Genomic DNA, 12209 nt, shown 5'->3' with positions numbered 1-12209 from the left:
ACAAATGCCCAGGTTTCCACTTTTGGTAGAATATTTCTACATGATTCTCAAATGTATTCTGAATAAATTCCAGTGCACTTAAGCACTGCTTAACTCGGTTCTGACTGATGTTAGTTTCAGGGATTGAACCTGGGACATCTGGTGCCTCAGGCTGCACCATCTCCCTGACCCTATCTTCTGTTATAACTTGCATTTGGACAGTATTATTGAGGACAAACACTGTCACAGATTTAGGCTCAGCAGTTGCCCTCATTAATGAATCTCTATATCCTTTTTTTTCCTTTTCTTTAACATTTTTCATTAATATGCATACTCAGAATAATTCATTTTATATGATATAAATAACAGATGTCTCTGTCTTTAAATTTTGCTGTTGTAATCAACTAAAAAGTTGTACTACAGTTGTACTCATTTTCTTATCATTGAAATTTTGAGTTGTACTCTTTCTCAGAATAGGAAATAAAAAATAATATAAAAAAGCTCTGTATGGATCAAGTTAGAATCTTACAATTACTTTTATACTGATGGAAGATGTCAGACCTCTGATAATATAGAACTGGTTAGTGGTGACTAAGCACTACAGACCTCTACAGGAAGCTCACCTATCTTTATCATCATTCACTTATAAAGATGCATAAATTTCCTAGGGAAATTTTATCTATGGATTGTTACAGCATTGTTCTACTGCTGATAAGCCTATGATATATTAACTTTCCAATATATAAGTTGTTATCTAGCTAGTAAAGCAAGACTGCATGGTCTACAAGATGGTTTACCTGGTGGTATTATGATGTCTTTTACTTTCTCTGTCTCTTTATTTCTGAAAAAGAGAAAAAGAAAAAAGAAAAGTTTGGCTCAGAGTGGTGAAGCAACAATAACAGCAAAAATGAAAGATCTTTTCTAACTAGCTGTCCCAGTGATTTCCTATACATGACGGGGATTTATTTTCCCCACTTCACATATGACTGTGGTGACTCAGTATGCTGGGGACCATAGGAGTCCCAGCACAGCACTGACATCATCCAGGACAAGCGCTCCCCAGCCCTTTTTAAGTTAAAGTTACAACAAACGGCACCTCAAGTTGTTGCTTTTTTTTTAATCCCACCCCTATTTCAGTCTTTAGACTTTAATTTTGCCCTACCCACTTTTTGCTCTATGCGGTTTAACTATCTCTCATGTGTTGAGCCCACTTTGATTTTCCCTACTACGGGTCCCAAATGTGTTTCTATGGTTACCCACTTCTTTTTTTGTTTGTTTCTCTGCTCAAGGCAGTTTTTCCTTGACTTTACCACATGTGTTAGTTTTTTTCCTCCCCCCCCCCCCCAATTCCCTTTACCTGCTCTTTCCTGATTTACTTTAAGCTGATTAGGGACCCAACAGACATATGCAAATTCTTGGTAAGTGACCTACTATTAATTTTAAACTTTCTTTTACTCTCACCTTTTCTAAACTACCACAATGGGTCTATTGCATTCTAAAGAAGACAGTTTTCACCTCAGACAGTTGAAAGAGACTTTAAAGATATGAAAAAGTCAGTATTCCAGCCAAGAATTATGTAAGTTGCTATATATAATAGAGGTAGTCTCTGGATCTCGTCCCAAGAATACAGTTATATTAGTTGAGATATGGACACAAATTGGAGATTATTTATAAAATAAATATTGGTATAGTCATAGCAAAACAACTTCAGACTTATAAGCTCTGCCTTTCTGCTCTAAATCAATTACAGGCTTCTTTGCAGGACTATTCCCTAAATCCTCTTCCTCTACTTCCAATTCCACTTCTTCTTCCTCCTCCTCTTCTCAGATTCAAACTGTTTCTAGTGTGCCTGAAACCCAAACGTTCTCACATTTTTCTACTGAGCCTAAACCAGATAACCTGTCTCTATATGGACACCCTTACTTATACTGTCTACTATTCCTAACACCACCCCACTACCACAACCTTTGATCCATGGAAAGCCTTTCCTCAGCCCATCTCCTCCTATTTCCTCCATACAGCCTCTGGCACCTCCACCTCCACCCCTCTTCCTGAGTGATCACCATCCCCACTTCAACCGGCTACCCCCTGTGACTCTACACCATTTAATCCATTTTTACCCCTACCACCTCTTCCTACTGTGCCATGTGACTCATTAAACCCCTTCCTAACTCCTCCTCTCCACAGTCAGAATAAGTGACAAGTTACCTAGCACTCATGTAGACTCTTTCAGCTCTTTCAGCAAGATGGCTGACAGGAGGGAGCCACAGAGAGCACTACTTAAATCTCGATCCTTAAGTGGCCCAGGAATTCCTTTACAATTTTGATTTGTGTTATCATAGAGTAATCACTTAATTAAAATTCTGGCTGCTTCTTCATTGTTTACTTGTCTACTGATAGCTTCTTGTAACCTGTCCACAAATTCTCTGTAGGGTTTTGTGGCTTTCTGAAAAAGCTGGGTTCTGTGACATCAGCCATCTTGCCCCTGGGTCTCCGTGGTATTGGCCATCTTGCCTCAGGGGATCTGTGGCATAGGCCATCTTGCCTCTGGGGCTCTGTAGCATGGTCATCTTGCTTTTGGGGCTCTGTGGCATTGGCCATCTTGCCTCTGGGGCTTTGTATTGTCAGCCATCTAGCCTCTGGGCCTCCATCAGGTCAGCCTTATTGCCTCTGGGGCTCCATCCCATCAGCCACCTTGCATCTGGGTTCCATCCCGGTGGCTATCTTGCCCTGGCTCCATGGCGTCAGCTATCTTGCCACGGGGCTTTGCGCCATCAGCCATCTTGCCACTGGGGCTCTGAAGTGTTGGCCATATTGCCAGAGATGTTCCATGGTGTCAACCATCTTGCCTCTGGAGCTCTGTCTTGTCAGCCATGTTGCCTCTGGGGCTTGGTGCCATCTGCCATCTTGTCGCTGGGTCATCACAGCACTGGCCATTTTGCCTCTGGGGCTCCATTGTGTCAGCCATTTTGCCTCTGGGGCTCCATTGTGTCAGCCATTTTGCCTCTGGAATTCTGTCCCGTCATCCATCTTGCCTCTGATTTCAGTATCATCAGTCATCTTGCCTCTGGGGCTCCATTCCATTGGCCATCTTGCATCTGAATTCTGTGAAGTGGGCCATATTGCCTATGGGGCTCTGTCCTGTCAGCCATCTTGCCTCTGAGTTCCATGGTGTCGGCTATCTTGTCTCTGGACCCCGTGGCATCCACCATATTGTCTATGGGGGTCTGTCTGGTTGGCCACATTGCCTCTGGGTCTCCGTGGCATTGACCATCTTGCCTTTGGGGCTCCGTGGTGTTAGCCATCTTGCCTCTGCTTTCTGTATCATCAACCATTTGCTCTACAGCTACGTGGTGTCAACCATCTTGCCTCTGGGGCTTTGTGGCATTGGCCATCTTGCTTCTAGGGCTCCGTGGCATCTACCATCTTGCCTCTGGGGCTCCTCAGTGTTGGCCATCTTGCCTTTTGGTTCCTTGTGGTTGGCCATCTTGCCTCTGGGGATTGTGGCATCGGTCATCTTATCTGTGGGTTCTGTGGCACTGGCCATTTTGCCTCTGGACCTCCTTCCCTTCAGCCATCTTGCTCTGGGTTTTGTTGCATTGGCCATTTTGCCTCTGGGGCTTTGTGGCATAGGCCATCTTGCCTCTGGGACTTCGTGGTGCTGGCCATCTTGCCTTTGGGGTTCTATGGTGTTGACAATGTTGCCACTGGACTTCATCTTGTCAGCCATGATGCCTCTCTATTTTGCCTTGGGGGTTCTGTCCTGTCGGCTGTCTTGCCCCTGATTTCTGTATTGTCAGCCATTTTGCCTCTGGGGCTTAGTGGTGTCAGCCATCTTATCTCTGGGTCCATTTCGTCAACCATCTTGCCTATTAGGCTCTGTCCTATTGGCCATTTTGCCTCTCAGTTCCGTGGCATTGGCTTTCTTGTCTCTGGGGCTCCATGGCATCAGACATCTTTGTCTCTGGGACTCTGTGGTCTCAGCCATCTTATCTCTGATTCCATAGCATCTTCCAGCTTGCCTATCAGACTCTGTCCCATTGGCCATTTTGCCTCTGGATTCTGTGGCATAGGCCATCTTGCCTCTGAGGCTCCACTCCTTTGGATCATCTTGCCTATGGGGTTCCATCTGGTAGGCCATCTTGCCTTTTGGGCTCTGTAGCATAAGCAATCTTCCCTCTGGGGCTCCATCCTACAGGCCATCTTGCCTCTTGGGCTCCATGACATTGGCCATCTTGCCCCTGGGTTCTGTACATTGGACATCTTGCCTCTGTTGCTTAGGAACCTCAGTCATTTTACCTTTGGTGCTCGTGACCTTGGCCATCTTGCCTCTGGTTTCTAAATCATCAGCCATCTTCTGTGGCTACAAGGCGTTGGCCACCTAGCCTTTGCGTTCTGTAGTGTCAACTATCTTGCTTCTGGGGCAACATGGTGAAGGCCATCTTATCTCTGAGACACCATGGAATCAGACATTTTGCCTCTGTTGCTCAGGGGCCTTGGCCACCTTGCCTTTGGTGCTGGTACTCGTGACCTCGGCCATCTTGCCTCTGATTTCTGTATAGTCAGCCATCTAGCTTCTACAGCTCTGAGGCATTGTCCATCTGGCCTCTACATTCCATGTTGTCAGCCAACTTGCCTCTTGGGGTCCATGGCATTGGCCATGTTGCCTCTGGGTTTTGTGATGTCAGCCATCTTTCCTCTGGGTTCCCTGGCATTGGCCATCATGTCTCCAGATTTCTTAATGTTGTCCATCTAGCATTTGGAGCTCAGTCCTATAGGCCATCTTGCCTCTGGTTTCTATATCGTTGGCCATCTTGCCACTGGGGCTTCATCAGCCATCTTTTCTCAGGATTCTGTGGTGTCGATTATCTTGCCTCTGGGTCTTCGTGACATTTGCCACTTTGCCTCTGGTTTCTATATCATTGGCCATCTTGCATCTGTAGCTCAGTTCTGTCAGCCGTCTTGCCTCTGGTTTCTATATGGTCAGCCATCTTGCCTCTGTGTTCAGTGGTGTCAGCCATCTTGCCTCTGTGTTCAGTGGTGTCAGCCATCTTGCCTCTTGGCTCCATGGCATCAGCCATCTTGTCTCTGGGTTCCATGGCGTGGGCCATCTGGCCTCTAGTGCTTCATGGAGTCAGCCATCTTGCCTCTGGGTTCTGTGGTTTCTTCCATTTTGCCTCTGGGGCTCTGTGGCATTGGCCATCTTGACCCTGGGGCTCCGCAGCATCAGCCATCTTGCCCCTGGGGCTCCATAGCATTGGCCATCTTGCCTCTGGGGTTCCATAATGTTGGCCAACTTCCTCTGGGGCTCCATTAGGTCGGCCATCTTACCTCTGGGGCTCTGCGGGGTGTGGACATCTTGCCTTTGGGGCTCCATGGCATCTGCAATGTTGCCTCTGGGGCTCCATCCTGAAATGACAGGCACCTTTCTGTGCAATAAGCAGTCAGAATAAGTGACAAGCTACTTAACACTCATGTAGACTCTTTCAGCTCTGTTATTCAGAAAGCCACAAAACCCTACAGAGAATTTGTGGACAGGTTACAAGAAACTATCAGTAGACAATGAAGAAACAGCAAGAATTTAAATTAAAGTGATTAGCCTACAATAATGCAAATCAAGATCATAAAGGAATTCTTGGGCCACTTAAGGATCTGGATTTAAGTATTGCTCAGATGATAAAAGCATGTACAGAGAGGTACAGTCTCAAACTTATAGCATACATATTTTGGCTGCATTTAACAAGGCCATATATGTGGCAGGCTCAGTATAGCCCATACAAAACAAGGATTATTGTTGTTAAAGTTCAGAGGCCCCAGCAGGCCGGGCTAGCATTGCGGCGGTAGACAGAGACAGAGACTTGGGGACACACGGCTGGGCTGAGAAGCTGCAGTTTAATCTTTATTCACGAGCAGACAAATCACCACACCATGTGCTTCCCAATCATTCTCCCTCCGCGGCTGCTGCTGGGACTCTGGGCGTCCTTAGCATAGGGGGCGGGGAGAAAAAGGGGCATGAAACTAGCAAGGGCCAAACCAATTCTCTCAGAGTTGGGGGGGAAGGGGAACAAACCAATATGAAACATACCAATAGATTGTTTTAAATTTAATAATGAAGGCCATTTACAGAAGAATTGCAAAGTGAATCTCAGAGGATTTGTTTATAAGGTATCTGGAGATGACAGATATTCAAAACCTCCCTTAACCAAATGCCCAACTCTGTAAAAGAGGCTTTCACTAGGTAATCCATTGTCCATCCAGAACTTATGCAGGAGATAATTCTCTGCCAGATAACAAAAAGTGGGACCTTGGGTCTCCAGCCCACAAAGCAATGAAGACTATTGGATGACTCTGAAGGATAGTCACTTACTACAGGCATGAATTTTAACAGATTGCCACACTGTCACTTATGTCTTTATCCTTCTAGTCTCTCTATGGGGAAGTTATTTATTTGAATATGAGGTATGTATATATGTATTAATTCCAATTTATCCTAAAGCCATTGTTGAGTGTAATATGTTGCTATACACACCTGTGCCTTTTAACCAAAAGTCAAAGAATAGAAACTGTATCCACCAGTGTTTGCTACCCTCTCCCCATATATTTTAAGGATGTTTTGCTACTGTGCTTTAGTTAATCTCTCTAGAGTTCAAGCACATTCTAAAAGTATTGGTACTGACTATGCAGGACAAATTAAAATTTGTCATTTGCCTTATGTCACCTGAGCTACACAGTATAATCCCTATACCCTATTTACAAAGACCACCAATGATCCTGCTATGATGATGGCACATATTGACCAGCTGTTTATTCCCAGTCCTTCTTTACCAAAGCTCTAGTTAATTCATTAATGGGTATTTCTCTGGTATAGCACGAGCTATTGTTCCTTTATGCCTAGAATGACATGCCTCCTCCCCCTTTTATGGCTGTTTTTCTCAGTGGAGTTTTTAACATTGATTCTGAAAAATGGATGTTTCACACACCCCTCAGTTTGCTAAGTTGAAATTTATTTCTATCTCTTTGGACACTATTACAAGCCTTATATACGCCACCTGTTGCACAGAAAGCAACCTATGTTTGTGAACACTTTCTCTGCCTTTTGCTGAGGTATTCCTTATTAGATTAACTACAACCCTAAATATGTTTCTAGATTATGGCTTATTTCTTCTAAACATGCATTTCTCATGCTTTACTACCCTGCTAGATGAATAATTGTGGAATGTCATATGTACCCTTAAAGAGCTATTTCTCAGTCATGAACAGAAAAATACAGAAAGCTTTATATATTTTAAATTTTGTAGTGCATAATTCTAATCAGATAGCTGCTAAGCATGACATTTCTCCACAGAGCTATTCCTTCTCTAGCAGATGCCTCATGATTTGTCTAGCCTTTGTGATTGAAATAAATAAAATTACTAACTTAAGGCATAGGGTATGTTTGTTCTAGTTTATCATTCACAGGTCCTGTTTGGACCCATGCTGATCAGTTAAACCCCTCTCATCTGTGAACTCCAAGAACATAAGTTGAAGCATGGATTTCAGCAGTCCAACACCTTGGATACTATGATTGCCTCCTAGGAGTCACTTGAACTTGAGGATGCCTTTGTAAGTGTTCTGAGCTTCCCTGAGTCATGAACTGTCACTGGGTTAGGCACAAATACTAAGTCACATGTCTTCAGGCTAACAGGGCCTTATCTGACACCCAGTTATTGCTCCCACACTTTGGGGGGAGGTTGTTTGAAGGAAGAGCTTGCAGGGGTAACCCTAGAATCACTGAAGATTTGCAAGTTCTCCATTACTTATACAGACTCTGAGCATCTTGTCCATCTTTATAATAGAAATGGGGAATTGTGGTGACACAGTATACCAGTGACCTTAGAAGTCCTGGCACAGTGCTGATGTCAGCCTTGGTGACCTAGCATGCAGTGATCTGTGCAGGCCCATGGTTGGACTGTGGGAGGATCCATTCTTTGTTGGTGTACAAATCATTGTGGGTGGACTGAATAGACTTAAAGTACAGCCAGCCATAAATCCATTCTATTTGGCTGCTGCTTCATCTTGGCGGAGGTGATCCAGATATCTGCCATGGCTGCTTCTCCTGGGAACTGAACATGTGTGGCTCTGCTAGCCGGTAAACCCCTTAAGACTCCTCCAGCCATGAGCAACTTATACCTCAGCTGATAATTGTGTATATTATGGCACTGAACTTTTGATAACTATACTCAGATTTTATGGACCTAGCGTACTCTTGACCTCTGATGATAATTGCTTATTTTGCCTTTTACCATTTCACCCTAATAAAACCTTGTATTGTTTAAACCCATTCTCAGTGGAAACAACATATACAAAACATGTGCAGAAAACCATATATTACACCATTAAGTTGAAAGTAACTACATTTAAATGGGTGTCATGTATGAATTAAAATGTCTGTAAATCTTAATTGCTGTTCCTATGTTATATTTGCTCAACAAAGGATTATTTTTAGATGTCCCTTAATTAAATTAGGAGAATTCACTTTCTATCTAAAAGTAGTTTTAGGCAATTATTTAGAAATGGGCTGCCTTTATTTTATTTTATTTTTTTGATGAGTTTAGTTAAGGTAAATATTCACTCTATGTTAATTACCTAATTATATCATTTAATCCCCTCAAAAGAATCCTGCATTTCTCATTAAAGAGTTTCATTAACTAAGTAATATAAACTTGGCTCAAAAATGTTAAACAACCTGACTAATGCATAGAACTAATAAGAATGTAAAACCTGGATTAAGTCTTAGATTAACCCATTCTTTTAAAAGCCCATACTCCTTACTAATACTAAAACTGCTTCCAAGAAGAGAACATAATTCAAAAATAGAAGTAGGCTACCTAAACTTAGTACATGCAAGTTATATTGTTGTTTGACTTATTTGAATCATATCCAGAGTACCGAATTAATTATAGGATAAAAAGGCTGTCCAGAAAAGAACAATTTGGCTGGTGTAGTCAAAGATAAACCATATCATGAAAATAAGAAGAACAAGAGGCACTGAGGTAGAAGAGGAAGAGGTTTGAAATATTAAATCATCTCCAGATCTTTGGCAGCAGTATTGAAGGGGGATTTGTTTAATCCTGTAAAGTAATTAAAGAAAAGGAAGAAGCTATGGAAATTACTCTACCAGAAAAAAGTGTATCTTCCAGTAAAATAATAGTACATATTTTCACCTACGGTTTTATCATCACTGTTTTGTCCTAGTCTATCTAAGTTAATAAGGAACATTACACTGACTTTGACAGAATCATTAGACACCATTTGAGAAACTTTCTCCTTGACAAAGAACAAATCAGATTCGACAAATATTTAAATATATCTATTTTTATTAGTGCTATTTCTTAACAAGAGTTTCTGATATTCTTTGTTTATGGTGGGTCACAGAGCTTCCTGATACCTTCCATAGGTCCTGGTGAAAATTCAACCAGAAACAGAGAAGGTTGCTTTAACTAGGGAACCAGGTAGTTAATTGTACTGTTTTGATTAATAAGAAATATATACTTAGCTAATCAAATGACTATCATAGTTTTTCTCATAAAGATTTGTTTTTCATTTACAGTTCTTGACTCACAGTTTTGAAAACACAGTTTTGTGTTAAGGACAGTAAAAATCTTTTGTTATGTAAATTAAATGGTTTTGGAAACATCCAAGCATGACATCTGGTTGTCTTGAACAACCATTGGGGCTACCTAGTGGTGCCTGGTTGAGTGCACATGTTACTGTGCATAAGGACCTAGGTTTGAGTTCCAGTCCCCATCTGTAGGGAGGAAGCCTCACAAGTATTTAAATAGTGCTTCAGATGTCTCTCTAGATTCCCTTCCACTCCCAATGTCTCTATCCAATAATAAAAAAAATAAATACAGTATAAACACAGCTATGCAATTAAAAGTGGAAATTTCTAATCCTTTGGGAATGAGATAGAAGATAGTAATTAAGCTTGCTTGCCAATGGCCAATAAATCAATCAAGCGCATCTAAGTAATGAAGCAATCATACACATGTAAGTGGGTGGGATTGAGAGAGCTTCTGATTGGTGAATACTTGGAGCTTCTGAAAGAATGGTACATCTGGTCATAAAAAATCTATGACAATTCCCCATAACTAGTGCTTTTCGATTAATCTTTTATTGGCTTATGTTCTTTTGTATTAAGTATAATATGGTGACCACATGGGTTTATTTATTTATTTATTTTGAGTTCTATGAACCTCTCTAGAAAATTAAATCTGAGGATGAAAGAGAATCTCATATTTATAAACAGTAGATTAGACAGTAGATTAGATTATTTCTTCTGTATTATGAAGATTAATAGAATCATAAACAATAACCTGAATTCATGACTAGTAATTGAAGTCTAAGGAAGATGATTCCAAACTGCTGAAGGTTGATCAGATAAAGAAATGAAAATTCTGTCTCGTGTTCATGGATTAAAAGAATGAACTAAGAGCCACCCTACCCAGAGCTATCTACAGATCTATGTAATCCCCCTCAAAGTTCTGCAGAAAATAAGAAAAAAGAGCATTAAAAAGCATCCTGGACAGCCCAGGTTGTGGCAAACCTGATTGAGTTCACATGTTACAATGCACAAAGTCCCAGGTTTGAGCCTCCAGTTCCCACCTGTAGGGGGAAAGCTTTGTGAGTGGTGAAGCAGGGATGTAGGTGTATTTGTGTCTCTCTATTACCCCCTTCTGTCTTGATTTCTGGCTGTCTCTATTCAATAAATAAATAAAGATAATAAGATTTTTTTTAAAGGCATCTTGGATAAAGAAGTTCTAGTGCTCTTGCTTTGCTTTCCTTTTCTATAGCCAAGCAGAAGACTGCCCAGATAGAAACAATGGATTATTCCCTTCTGCTGAAGACAGCACACATACGTAGTGTGACTATGCTTTTCTTATTAACTGCTGATAAACAACTAGATAGAACAAGTAGTGTTTAGCTAGAAAGAAGTAACAGTATAGATCTTTTAAAATAATACCATTGACCACAACATATGTCTTAGAAATAATACAACTGTAACCACAAACATGTCTGGGAAATAATGCATATATAACTGCAACATATGTCTTAGAAGTAACATAGTAACTATAAAACGTGTTAGTTCTAAGATTCTGATTCAAATAAATTTGGGCCGAAAACTCTGGTGAGGCCACTCAGTTCGTTACTGTTGTTCACCTTTCTCCTCCCACTCCTCATTTCTCTGTTGAGTCTTGGGTAATCATTCATGTTGCCTCCGTGACTTCTGCTGGCCAGAACACAGCAAGACAAGTAAGTCTGTCCAAATTTCTGTAAGCAAATGGAATAGAAAGTACATAAGTTTATCTGAAACCAGAAAATACTTAGAATCATCAAAATATTTCTGAAAGGGGAAAAAAGAAGAAAAAAATGAAGCTATCACAGTTCCTGACTTCAAATAATACTACAGGTCTATCATAGTCTGAATCTGTCTAGTACTGAAATAAAATAAAATAAAACACAAACCTATGGAATAAAATTCGGGGCACAGAAGTAAGACCTTGTATTTATGGACAACTACTTTATAACAAGGAGGCTTATAACATTGAATTGATAAAAGCACAGTCTTTTTAATAAATAATGCTGTGGAAATTGAGTTGAAGTATGTAGAAGAATAAAATGGGACCACTGCGCATCACTTTTCACAAAAGTCAACTCCAAATAGATCAAAGACTGAGACATTAGGCTAGGAACCATGAATTTTGTAGAGCAAAGCTTTAGGAAAATATTGTACCATCTTTGCTTTGGAGACATCTTCAAAGCCTCCAGGCAGCATCAAGGAAAACAAAAACAAATCAGTGAACTACAACAACTTGTGAAGCTCCTGCACAGCAATTCAGATAGAGAAAGACATGAATGGTCAAGAAGGTTGTATTCTAGGACTGAGGAGATAGAAAAGTGGTTATGCAAAACCATGTTTATTATATCTGAGGCTCCAAGGTTTCAAAATCAATCCCCAGCACCACCATAAACTAGAACTGAGAATAACTCTGGTAAAAAAATAATTAATATATATATATACACACACACATATATATGTATATATATGCACAATGAATATTAATCAACTATAAGAAATTAGGAATTATTCTGCTTGTCCATTTCTTGGATGAAACTTGAAGGAATCATGCTATAAAATGAGATAAGACAGAAGGAGAAGGACAGATACTAGATGATCTCACAGATGGCAC

The sequence above is a fragment of the Erinaceus europaeus genome, chromosome 15 (assembly GCF_950295315.1).
Source record: "Erinaceus europaeus chromosome 15, mEriEur2.1, whole genome shotgun sequence".
In the NCBI taxonomy this organism is placed as follows: Eukaryota; Metazoa; Chordata; class Mammalia; order Eulipotyphla; family Erinaceidae; genus Erinaceus; species Erinaceus europaeus.
This window is presented reverse-complemented; position numbering follows the sequence as displayed.